The sequence below is a fragment of the Arachis hypogaea genome, chromosome 14 (genome assembly GCF_003086295.3).
Source record: "Arachis hypogaea cultivar Tifrunner chromosome 14, arahy.Tifrunner.gnm2.J5K5, whole genome shotgun sequence".
Classification (NCBI taxonomy): Eukaryota; Viridiplantae; Streptophyta; class Magnoliopsida; order Fabales; family Fabaceae; genus Arachis; species Arachis hypogaea.
Window position 1 is genome coordinate 73,436,708 of NC_092049.1, and position 13,067 is coordinate 73,449,774.

Genomic DNA, 13,067 nt, shown 5'->3' on the forward strand with positions numbered 1-13,067 from the left:
TGATGGATAACCAAGGCAGTTGGGATAGATATATGCCATTGGTCGAGTTCGTCTACAACAACACTTACCAACAAAGTATCGGGATGGCACCATATGAAGCTCTCTACAGAAGAAGGTGTCAGACACCATTGTGTTGGAATGACGACGGAGAAGCTAGTGTCTTAAATCCAGACTTAGTGCAAGAAACTACTGAAAAGATAAAGGGGATTCGCCAGAAGATCCAGACAGCACAGAGCCGTCAAAAGAGCTATGCCGATAATAGACGTAGACCCTTAGAGTTTAGTGAGGGAGACCATGTCTTTCTTAAAGTAACCCCGACTACTGGAATAGGTAGAGCCCTTAAGACTAAAAAGCTTAACCCTCGATACATAGGACCTTTCCAAATAATTAAAAGAGTCGGACTAGTAGCTTATCAAGTAGCCCTTCCTCCATATCTGTCAAACCTTCATGATGTTTTTCATGTCTCGCAACTTAAGAAATATATTCCCGAAGAGAGTCACATTTTACAACCAGAGACAGTACAGTTACGAAACGATTTGACATATCAAGCATCACCAGTTCAGATCGTAGAAAGAGGTGATAAGCAGCTAAGAGGCAAAACTGTTCGCTTAGTCAAAGTAGCTTGGGGACAAAGAGGAGAAGAAGAGCACACTTGGGAACTGGAAGATAAGATGAAAGCCGATTACCCGCATTTATTCTCAGGTAACTGAAATTTTGAGGGCAAAATTTTCTGTTAGGAGGGTAGAATGTAACAACCCCGATTTTCGAGTACGCGAGATCTTTTCTGAAAGTACGAATTTCTCCGGAAGATCAGTAAAGGGAAAACCTTTGATATATCATCAAGAATCTCAATCCTCATTGTCATTATGTCATCTTTAAGTTAGAACCTTTCCCGAGGCAAGCTCGATGATGCAGTCGCGAAGAACCTAGTTTTTGAACTGTATCGGTTAGGAGTTTTAATTCAGTTTTTCGTAAATAGTCTCAGTTTGACAAACCGGACTCGATTTATGAGAGAAGAGAGATAATAGGATGATATTATTATTATATTAGTATTAGAAGCTTCTTGAATAATATTATAAGGTTACCTGGTCAGTTTTAGTTAAAAATAGAAAACCGGTTAAACCGGGTTCACAATTTACTGGTGCAGCTTAGCACCAGCACTCTCTGATGACTTTAGCAATGCTAATGCCTCATTATACATGTTTCATTATCATAATAAATATGTTACTAGTGTCATTTATGCTAGTAGCTCAGAAAATAATTTTTAGAGATGTTTTCACAAGTGTTCCGATACACCTAGTTTTAGTAGTTATACATCTGAGATATTTTAATATTATTTTAATCCACCTCCAAGCCAACCAATCACAACTCACCCTACACCCCCAAAACCCCCAAGGCTGGCTCATTTTCACTTTGTGGCCGAAAATAGGTAGAGAGAAAAAGAGAGAAAAGTTCTTAGTTCCAAATCTTCAAAGCTTGATTTCTGCTGAACTAAAACTCAAATCAAAATTCCAATCCAACCAAAATTATCCTCTCTTCTTTCTCTACATGATCATATGACTTATCAAGGCTGGAATCAAGGTGAGTTGGCTGCACCATCTCTCTTTTGATTCGGTTTCAAGAAAACATGCTTAAATATGTGTTTTCTTGATGTGAATTAGGAGGAAAAAGTGCTTAAGGACCACCTGAAAATCTAACTGAATTAGGGGCAGCAAAATCAGGTAGGATGTCACGAAATTAATCTTGATTATTTGTGTTTGAGTTGTGTGAATGTTGTATAAATTGTCTGTGCTAAAAATTGGTTGCATATATGATTGATTCTTGGTGAAAATTTGGTGAAATTTTGATGAAATTTGATGAAATTCAAGCTTTAAAGTTCATGTTCTTGGGCAGCTGGAAAAACGTAACCCTAAGCATAAATTGAGGTTCAATTTGTGTTGAAATCATGTAGAAAAGATGGGGTTTTAGTGGCTGCTAATTTATTATGAATTATAGTAAAAATCGGTTGCTGAAAATACTGAAAAACGGGTAAAAACAGAGAAAGAATCTGAAGAATTTATGAAGAACATGAAGAACACTTTGAGTGTGGTGAAGAACAATGAAGAACACCTTTTTGATTCATAAAAGGGCAAGGAAGTAATTATTTTGGTGTTTGAGGGGTTATTTGGTAATTACTGAAAGTTAGGGTGGTAAAAGTAGAAATATTAAAAGTTACGGGTGGTAAAAAGTGAATTTTAAAGGTTAAAGGTTAAAGTAAAGTTCATTTTCGAAAATATATTAATAAAATAATAAATAATAATAAAATATTAAATAATAATATTTAATTAAAAATAATATTTTAATAAAAATAATAAAATAATGCGAAAAAGGCAGTTTTCTGTAAAAGCTTTAGAAAGACAACTTTAAGTGCAGAATCTCATAATTACCTTCATAAAACACATAGGGAGTGGTAAGAACATATTAGTGAGGCAAAGATAAATAAAAGATAAAAGTTTAAGAAAAGATAAAAATCGAAGAAAAAGTCTGTAAGATTTTAATGACAGAAAAACAGACAGAGACTAGCAAACAAACTAGGACAACATAGTTAGTCTTTGAGTTGCGACTAGGGTTAGGTATTATATGAAAAGTTAAATTGTTTCAGTATAGACTTAATGAACCTATACTTGGGACATGCTAACTATTCATACCGAAATTTACATAAGCTTTAAATACACAGATTAAACAGAGTAATCAGAGCAGGGTAAAGAGACTAAGAGCAGAAGGCTTATTGAAAGGTTAATTGTTGCTTGAGGCAACCCAAGAGATATTGTTTGCTTATTCGTTGCTGAATGCAACCTAAGAGATAATATTTATTATCTGTTGCTTTAAGCAACCCAAGAGTTTCTGTAGGGAAACTTGGATACCTACAGCAATTTTCCGTTCCCAAGAGTATATTTCCTGCGAGTAGAAAGCAGAGGCTGTCTCAATAGAGCTGCTAATAATTATATGCGCATTTATTTGAACGGAAGATCGTATTCGGGAAATCGTGAACTCGTGACCGGATAAATATCGGGAATGCAGGTGCTAACCGACACATGATCTCATGGCCTGTACTAGGGCTAGACATGCATCATTCTTGTCTGCGCATCATTCTTTGTTGCTTTCCTTCTTGTGAGTGAACTATTTCTTTATGTTTGTCTGCTTGAGTGTTATGTCTGTGCTTTATTTCCTTGTGTTCTTCTATTTGTGTTCTGTTTTCTGTTTTCCTATATATTTTAACTACTGTTTACTACTTTACTGTATTCTAATATCTATCTACTAATCGGAATCAAATAAATGAACGTAACTAATAACCCTGACCCTACTAAGAACTCCCCAGTTCTTACCCCTTCTCTCCTTTCCTCCCCCTCAGATGGAGACGGGCGTGATCTTCTATGAGTTCGAGGACCCTTACGTCTACGAGGATCCGGTACATCACAGTTACTTCATTATGGGTTTGGAGCCTCGTATTAGACGATATGCGTTACCCAATCGAGCTTTTCAACATCCTCTGTCTAGCCTGCATTTTGACCCCGATGCTCCTTACGACTTTTCCTTATCTTGGTTACATCCTGACGCACCTGGACATCCTTTTCCTGATAATCCCGGGCACCGTATACCAGCTCAACCTTTGAATGAGGCGGTACCTGAGCCTATCATTCCTGATGAGCCTGAGTTAGCTGATGACTACGTACCTGTGATACCACCAGAGTGGGATTTTCCCCCTAAGCCGATCCCCAACTTTCCACAACCTAATGAGCCGGCACTACCAGACGGTGGGGTAGCTCCTATATACGCGAACGGACCTGTGCTCGCGAATGGTTTTGTACATAGTGACAGCAGTGTTTCTGGTGGATCTGATGACACTCTAGTCTGACATTATCTGTTAGTTAGTCTCTCACTTGTGTTAGTACACCCGAGAGCTAGGAGCTATATAGTGGTTAGGCTAGCCTGGGTGCCAGTTTAGTGGCTTTTTGTATGGGCCAGGCCCTGGGAGTGTCGTGTATATATTAGCTACGTAGGATGACGAGGATGTAAACTGACTTGATCTTGTGTAAACGCTGCATGTTTTGTTATAGTGTACATGATGTATATTATCAGTTGTGTTTCTATGTTTCTTTATGCCGCTTTTCTATTACTCTCAATGTATGCTTGTTTATTTTACCTTGTTATCCACAACGATACGACATAAAAAAAAAGTTACCCGTAAAATTGGCATCGCTCTAACAAGGAACAGGCTCATATAGTAAATAATAGTTAATAATTAAGAGGGATAAGTTAGTAACACTTAGCTTCTTGTATGACCATGGCATACTGGGAGTTGGGTCGTTACAAGAAGTGTGCACTATTATACATCGTTGGAAAGTTCTAAAAGTTTGCTTTTGAATGACACTAGAATCACATCAATTGGATTTCTATAGCTCAAGTTATTTTTGTTGGAGTATAGGGAGGTCAGAGTTGACAGCATCATTCACTTTCTTCTCTTTTTTTACAGAAACTCCTTCAAATCTAGCTGAATGCTACCTGAAATAAACAAAATTGCACACAACTCAAAGTAACATTCATAGTGGCTATGAGATGATTAATTCTTGAATAAACTCATAAATTTGAATGCAAATTTACTAGGAAAAAGATATGAAAGATGCTTACGCATCACATACCATTTTCATATTTCAAGAAAACCAATTCGAACTCAATTTAATTTCCAACGGATTAAACTTGATTTCAAAACTTTAAAGAAATGACTTTAAAGAAACACATCAAAAACAGTCCGTTTCATAACCCAATAATAATCCAGTCAAACAAGCATTCACATCAATCCAAGACAATCAAACAATACACAAGACTTATACAATCACCAAAGGTACATTTCTCACATTAGTATCCACATATAACAATTCCATATGAATAAGTTTAGTTTTCTGAAAAAGGCCCCTACCTCGATCAGTCGATACCATAGCCCAATTGCCTTATAGAATTCCTTTCATCTCGACCCGAGTTCAACGGTAGCTTCAAAACACAGCCACGCACACTTTCGCAACAGCATAGCCACCTTTAAAACACAACATGCAACCTTGGTTACTAACTCCTAATACATTAATATTGCAAGACTTGATTACACGGAATAGAACACTAACGCGAGGGTTTTCAAAATGTAAATACTTACTATAACAACAAAATGAAATAGCAGCGGTCTCTGAATCGGCTTGGCGGCAGCCCCGGTAGCCACCTTAAGCGGCCGTGGCGACTGGTGATGAACGGATTTTTGACGGTTTAGAATTTCTCCAATGAGATCTCGTTGCAAGTATAGTTTCTAAACCAATCAATAATCATTGCATACAAAAATTTGTTTGTCACAAGTACAAACCCCTAAAATCTATAAACCGAAGTATTTAAACCTCAGGTCGTTCTCCCTAGGAATTGCAATAAAGTGTTCTTGTTATTGGTTATGAGTTATGTTTGGGGTTTTGATAAGAGACATTAAAGAGATAAATGGCAATGAAAATAAACTAATAGCTAAAAAGGTCTTGGCAAGGTTTGGTGGTCAAGGATCTCTATCCCTATCACTAACCACAACAAGAGAATTGGCAAGGATTAATCCCATTAAGTCATCCTCTAACTAGGTAAAGGAAATTCAAATGAGGTATATCAATCCAAGTCCATAAGTCCTAGCTCTCCACCAATTCAATTAGTGAGACCTAGAGTTAATGGCTCCCAATCATCAATTACTTGGGCATTAGTAACTCAAGCGTTCCTAAGTTACCTTTCCAAGCCAAGAGCATAAAATTCTACTCTAACATTGGTGCACGAAATTGTGATCACACTTTTCACAACTCCGCACAACTAACCAGCAAGTGCACCGGGTCGTCCAAGTAATACCTTACGAGAGTAAGGGTCGATCCCACGGAGATTGTCAGCTTGGAGCAAGCTATGGTCATCCTGTAAAACTTAGTCAGGTGGATTCAAATGGTTATGAGGTTTTGATAATTAAAAGATAAATAAAACATAAAATAAAATAAAGATACTTATGTAATTCATTGGTGGGAATTTCAGATAAGCGTTTGGAGATGCTTTGTTGCTTCTGAACCTCTGCTTTCCTATTTGCTTCTTCCAATCATGCGTGCTCCCTTCCATGGCAAGATGTATGATCCTCTCGGATGAAAATAACCAGGTACGGTTTCTGCACGGCTAATCAACTGTCGGATTTCTCGTCTCGGATGAAAAATACCAAGTACAGCTACCGCACGGCTAATCATCTGTCGGTTCTCACTGGCATCAGAATAGGATCTCTCTATCTTTTTGCACACTGTCATTGTGCCCAACATTCGCGAGTTTGAAGCTCGTCACAGTCATCCCTTCCAAGATCCTACTCGGAATACCACAGACAAGGTTTAGACTTTCCAGATCTCAGAAATGCTGCCAATTGGTTCTAGCCTATACCATGGAGGTTCTAATCTCACGGATTCAGATTCTCTGTTGTCAGGAGAGGTGATGCAAATCGTGGATTAGAGACCCAAGATATTATACTCCGGCTGTCATCCAATGACTATGTTGAACATCATGTAGACCGCTTGTGGTTGTCAGGCACGCGGATCTTGGCTAAGCGAGTAACGAAGATAGTGGGTGATTGTCACGGGTCACCCCTTCATTCTGACTTAACTGAATTAAATACGAGAGTATATCTTGGAGAAGAAGTAAGCGTGAATTTAAAGAGAAACAATAGTACTTGCATGAATTCATGAAGAACAGCAGAGCTCCGCACCTTAATCTATGAGGTGTAGAAACTCCACCGTAGAAAATACATAAGAGAAAAAGGTCTAGGCATGGCCGAATGGCCAGCCTCCAAGTCCAAGGATAGTATAAGTCTAAGGACTAAACATCCAGAGATGCGAATACAATAGTAAAAAGTGTTATTTATACTAAACTAGTTACTAGGGATTACAGAAAATAAGTAACTAAGTGCAGATAGTGCAGAAATCCACTTCCAAGGCCCACTAGGTGTGTGCTTGGGCTGAGCATTGAAGCTTTCACGTGCATAGGTGATGCACGAAAACTTGTCTTTCAACAATTTTCCTTTGGCAAGTATACCGAATTGTCGTCAAGTAAAAACTCACAATAGAGTGAGGTCGAATCCCACAGGGATTGATTGGTCAAGCAACTTTAATTAGAGGAATGTTCTAGTTGAACTAAGCGGAATTGGATCTGAGATTTGCAGAAAATTAAATGGCGGAAAAGTAAATAGCAGAAAACATAAATGCTGGAAATAAAGAGCTGAATGTAAATAGCTGAAAGTAAATTGCAGAATCTTAAATGGGAGTGGGGAAGATGCTCATAAAAGTAGATTGCAGAATTTATAGAGAATGGGTAAGATCAGAAATGGGGAATTCATTGGGCTTAGGAGATGTTGCATTCTCCGGATCAAGTTCATTTTCATCTCTTCCTCAATCAATGCATTCATTGATCTCCTTGGCAATCTTAAGTGATCGAATTCCAATTTCTTGGTAATTCAATCTCTCAAATCTTGATCAATAGCCAATTCCTTGGTCGATTGCTCATGAGAAGAGATGAAGTATGGTCACTGATTATACCACATGTATTTCCAAATCAAAGTGTTGGTAGGATTATATGTCACTATATCCATCCAAACCCTAATTTGGTCCAACATGAGAAAGCATTTCTAGCATGATCTCTTCATTCCTCTTCCAAAGTTTCGAAGAGATCTAAGTATGAATAGCTTCTTTTCCAAGATAACTACCCAATTGAATGAAGATTGAAAGCTTTCTAGTAAAATCAAGAGAAAAGATAGAAGAAGAATAATGAAAACTAATATTGATCCATCAAATTACAACAGAGCTCCCTAACCCAATGAAAGGGGTTTAGTTGTTCATAGCTCTGGGAATGAAAAGCATCGATGGAGAGTACATTCTGAGAATTAAACTAAAAGTTGCAGAGAAAGTAAAATACAGAGAGTAGTTCTCCAATTTCCAACTCCCTTTTTGATTCAAAACTACTCCTATATATACTACTCTTCTGATCTTCTAGTTGGTTCTTCAAATCTTGGATATGGGCCTTTGGATCTTGAGTTTGAAGCAGTTATCCTCTTCAGTAGGCTTAGCTTTACTTGCAGAGAGAAAGTATGAAGTAGGCAGGGACTTTTCGCTTAGGACGTTAGTGGCGTTAACGTTAAGTGAAAGTGTGGGTTCGAGAACGTTAGTGGCAGTCACCTTTTTCACTAACGTTCCTAACCCAAGGATGATCTACGTTAACTTCAACGTTAGTGGTACCAACGTGACCACTAACATTGCTGCTTGGACCTTCGCACACATTATTGGGACTTCCCTTTTCCAATAACGTTGAGAATCCTCCCTTCCCCCTACGTTAGAGTTCACGTTAGTGTGGCTAACGTGACCTTTAACGTAGGCTTGCCAAATCTTCGAAAACGTTAGTGACACTTACCTTTGTCACTAACGTTTCAAAACGCCCCTACTTCCCACGTTAGAGTTCACGTTAACTAGGTTAACGTGGCTTCTAACGTGGTGGTGAGAGCCATCTCCAACGTTAGTGACAAAGGTGAGTGTCACTAACGTTGGCTCATCATTCTTTCATCCACGTTAGCTTCTACGTTAACTAAGTTAACGTTGCTCATAGTGGCTCATTTCAACGTTAGTGACAAAGGTGAGTGTCACTAACGTTGGCGATTCTTGCTCCCTTCACGTTAGCTTCCACGTTAACTAAGTTAACGTGGCAACTAACGTAGCTCAAAGTGGCTTAGTCCAACGTTAGTGACAAAGGTGAGTGTCACTAATGTTGGCCATTCTTTTGCTTCCCCATGTTAGAGTCCACGTTAACTGAGTTAACATGGCTCTTAACGTGGCCAATATGAGCTTGGTCCAACGTTAGTGACAAAGGTGAGTGTCACTAACGTTGGCTTCATTTTCTTCTTCCACGTTAGAGTTCACCTTAACTTAGTTAACGTGACTCTTAACGTGGGCTATGATGGCTTCGAGGATGTTATTGGCGATTACTTTTCTCATTAACATTGCAAGCTAGCTCCTATCCCACGTTAGTGGTTACGTTAGTTGGACTAACGTGGCTGCTAACGTGGTTCTTCCTTGCTTCCTTTGTCCTGAAATCAAGCAATAGAGTGCATCAAAGTTCTAATCCAAATTGTGACTAACTGGGTGAACCTTTTCAGATTGTGACTCATCTTTGCTAAAGTCCTCAATTAGAGGTGTCCAGGTGATGCCAGGGCATTTTGGCCAGTTTCACTGACCTTTTCTCTACTGTTTTTAGGGTAGTTTCATGCATTTACTTAGGAAATAAGCTAGTTTTGGGTAAATATTCACTTAAATCTTGATTCAAGCATACATTGTGCACTTTACATGATTTCATGAGGATTTTGCATGAATTTAATGACAAATTGGATGTTGCATTTCCCATGACTTGGACTAGAACTTTGATGCACTTTATTGCTTGATTTCAGGACAAAGGAAGCAAAGAAGAACCACATTAGTGGCAACGTTAGTTACACTAACGTTGACACTAACGTGGAATGGGAGTAACTTGCAAAGTTAATAAGAAAAGTCATTTCCAATAACGCTCTAGAAGCCATCATTGCCCACGTTAAGAGTCACGTTAACTAAGCTAACGTGAACTCTAACGTGGATGAAAAGAAATGGAGCCAATGTTAGTGACACTTAACATTATCACTAACGTTGGACCAAGCTCATAAGTGGCCACGTTAGTTGCCACGTTAACTTAGTTAACGTGGCCTCTAACGTTAAGAAGAAAAGGGGAAGCCAACGTTAGTGTCATTCAACTTTCTCACTAACGTTGGCCAAGTCACAAGAAGCCACGTTAACTCCCACGTTAACCTAGTTAACGTGGAAGCTAACGTGAAGAAACTAGGTGGTCGACAACGTTAGTGACACCAAACATTGTCACTAACGTTGGGATGAACACACACTATCCCCAAGAAGCCACGTTAACTCCCACGTTAACCTTGTTAACGTGGAAGTTAACGTGAAGAAGAAAGGTTGTCGACAATGTTAGTGACACCAAACATTGTCACTAACGTTGGAAGGTGCCAACACAAGCCACAATGAGCCACGTTAACTCCTACGTTAACTTAGTTAACATGGAAGCTAACGTGAGGAGAGGGATGATGAGCCAACGTTAGTGACATTCAACTTTGTCACTAACGTTGGAGATGGCTAGCACAGCCACGTTAGAAGCCACGTTAACCTAGTTAACGTGGACTCTAACATGGGAGCTAAGGGGCACATTGGAACGTTAGTGACAATGTTAAGTGTCACTAATGTTCTCGAAGGTTGGCAAGCGTACGTTAAAAGAGCCACGTTAACTAAGTTAACGTGGACTCTAACGTAGGGAAGGGGGAGGCTTCTCAACGTTATTGGGAAAGTTGAGTCCTAATAACGTGCGCGAAGGACAAAGAGGCAACGTTAGTGGCAACGTTTGTGCCACTAACGTTGAAGTTAACGTGACTCTTACTTGGGTGAGGAACGTTAGTGAAAAAGTTGAATGTCACTAACATTCTCGAACCCATATTTTCACTGAATGTTAACACCACTAATGTCCTGAGCTAAAGTCTCTACCCACTTCACACTTTCTCTCTGCAAGTAAAGCCAAGCCCAATGAAGAAGAGAATTGCTTCAAACTCAAGATCCAAAGGCCCATACCCAAGACTTAAAGTGCCAACTAGAAGAACAGAAGAGTAGTATATATAGGAGTAGCTTTAAATTAAATGGGGAGTTGGAAATTATAGGGAGCCTCTGGGCATAGAACTACTCTCTGTATTTACTTCCTCTGCACTTCTTGTTTTCATTATGTATTCTCCATCTTTGTTTTCATTTTCCAGAGCTATGAACAACTAAACCCCTTTCATTAGGTTAGGGAGCTCTTTTGTAATTTGATGGATAAATACTAGTTTTCATTATTCTTCTTCTATCTTTTCTATTGATTTTACTTGAAAGCTTTCGATCTTCATCCAATTGGGTAGTTATCTTGGAAAAGAAGCTATTCATACTTGGATCTCTTCTGAACCTTGAAAGAGGAATGAAGAGATCATGCTAGAAATGCTTTCTCATGCTGGACCAAATTGGGTTTGGATGGATATGTGACTATAATCCTCTCAACACTTGATTTGGGAAATGCATGTGGTATAATCAGTGACCATACTTCATCTCTTCTCATGAGCAATTGACCAAGGAATTGGCTATTGATCAAGATTTGAGAGATTGAATTACAAGAAATTGTAATTCAATCACTTAAGATTGCCAAGGAGATCAATGAGTGCATTGATTGAGGAAGAGATGAAAATAAAATTGATCCGGAGAATGCAACATCTCCTGAGCCCAATGAACCCCCCATTTCTGATCTTACCTATTCTCTTTAATTTCTGTTATTTACTTTTATGGGCAATTACCCCATTCCCATTTAAGATTATGCAATTTACTTTCCGTCATTTACATTTAGCTCTTATTTTTAGCATTTACTTTTCTGTTATTTACTTTCCCGCCATTTAATTTTCTGCAAATTCTCAACTCAAATTCTGATTCGCTTAACTAGAACATTCCTCTAATTAAAGTTGCTTGATCAATCAAACCCCTGTGGGATTCGACCTCACTCTATTGTGAGTTTTTACTTGACAACAAATTCGGTACACTTGCCGAAGGAAATTTGTTGCGAGACACATTTTCCGTGCATCAAGTTTATGACGCCATTATCGGGGATTGATTGTGCATCAACAATGATTAAATTGGAGGATAACTAGATTGAGCATTTTATTTTTGTTTGATTTAATTTTCTGTTTGAGTCATTTACTTTCTGTTTTAGTTAATTTTTTTTTCTCTCCTCTACTTTTTCTTTGTTATTTACCATTCATTTCACTAACCCACTAACTGTTTGATATATTGCATCACTCACACTAACAGTAATTCTGACAGATATACTTTCTGCACCTATTCTCTTTGCTTGTAGTTGTTGGTTGTATGACAGGGAGAAGAAGCGGGGCTTCAACTTCCTTTGATTCTGAACCTGAGAGAACCTTCCTTAGACTAAGGAGGGAGGTAAGAGAAAAACGTATAGTTGGTGCTGAAGAAGAGGAGGAACACTTTGAGGAATACTTTGAACCAAACATGGAAGAAAACATGGAAAACCATCGTGAAGAAAAAGCTCACAACCATGGCGGAAGAGGTCGAGCAAATCATGCTGGGGAGGATAGAAGAGTTTTAGGCTCTTACATCAATCCAAACCCAAGAAACTGTGGAAGTAGCATTCAAAAGCCAACCATCCATGCCAACAATTTTGAACTAAAGCCACAGCTCATCACCCTTGTTCAGAACAACTGTTCGTTCGGAGGAAGTGTCCAAGAGGACCCCAATCAACATCTAACCACCTTCCTGAGAATATGTGACACAGTGAAGTCTAATGGTGTTCATCCTGACGCCTATAGACTCCTCTTATTTCCATTCTCACTCAAGGATAAGGCAACCAAGTGGCTGGAGTCTTTCCCAAAGGTGAGCTTGACAACTTGGGAAGATGTGGTGAATAAATTCTTAGCAAGATTTTACCCCCCTTAACGAATCAATAGGCTGAGAGCTGAGGTCCAAACTTTCAGGCAACAAGATGGTGAGACTCTGTATGAAGCATGGGAGAGGTTTAAAGACCTAACAAGGAGGTGCCCACCAGATATGTTCAATGAATGGGTGCAGCTGCACATTTTCTATGAAGGGCTCTCCTATGAGTCAAAGAAGGCAGTAGACCATTCATCCGGAGGATCTTTGAACAAGAAGAAGACCATTGAGGAGGCCATAGATGTCATTGAAACTGTAGCAGAGAACGACTACTTCTATGCCTCCGAAAGAGGAAACACAAGAGGAGTAATGGAGCTAAACAATGTAGATGCGCTGGCCCAAAACAAGCTCATTACCCAGCAGCTGGCTGACCTCACCAAGAAGATGGAGAGGAACCAAGTAGCAGCAATCTCCACTTCATCAACAAACCAGGAAGGAGTGAATGAAGAAACA

At 39.0% G+C, this 13,067-nt stretch overlaps 1 non-coding gene across 1 annotated transcript; it reads right to left on the reverse strand.

The window, feature by feature from the left end:
* Nucleotides 1–12,629: 12,629 nt before the first annotated feature.
* Nucleotides 12,630–12,736, reverse strand: LOC112745542 (small nucleolar RNA R71). The gene has a single exon (XR_003173464.1). It is a non-coding gene; the product is annotated as a small nucleolar RNA R71 (small nucleolar RNA).
* Nucleotides 12,737–13,067: the final 331 nt, after the last annotated feature.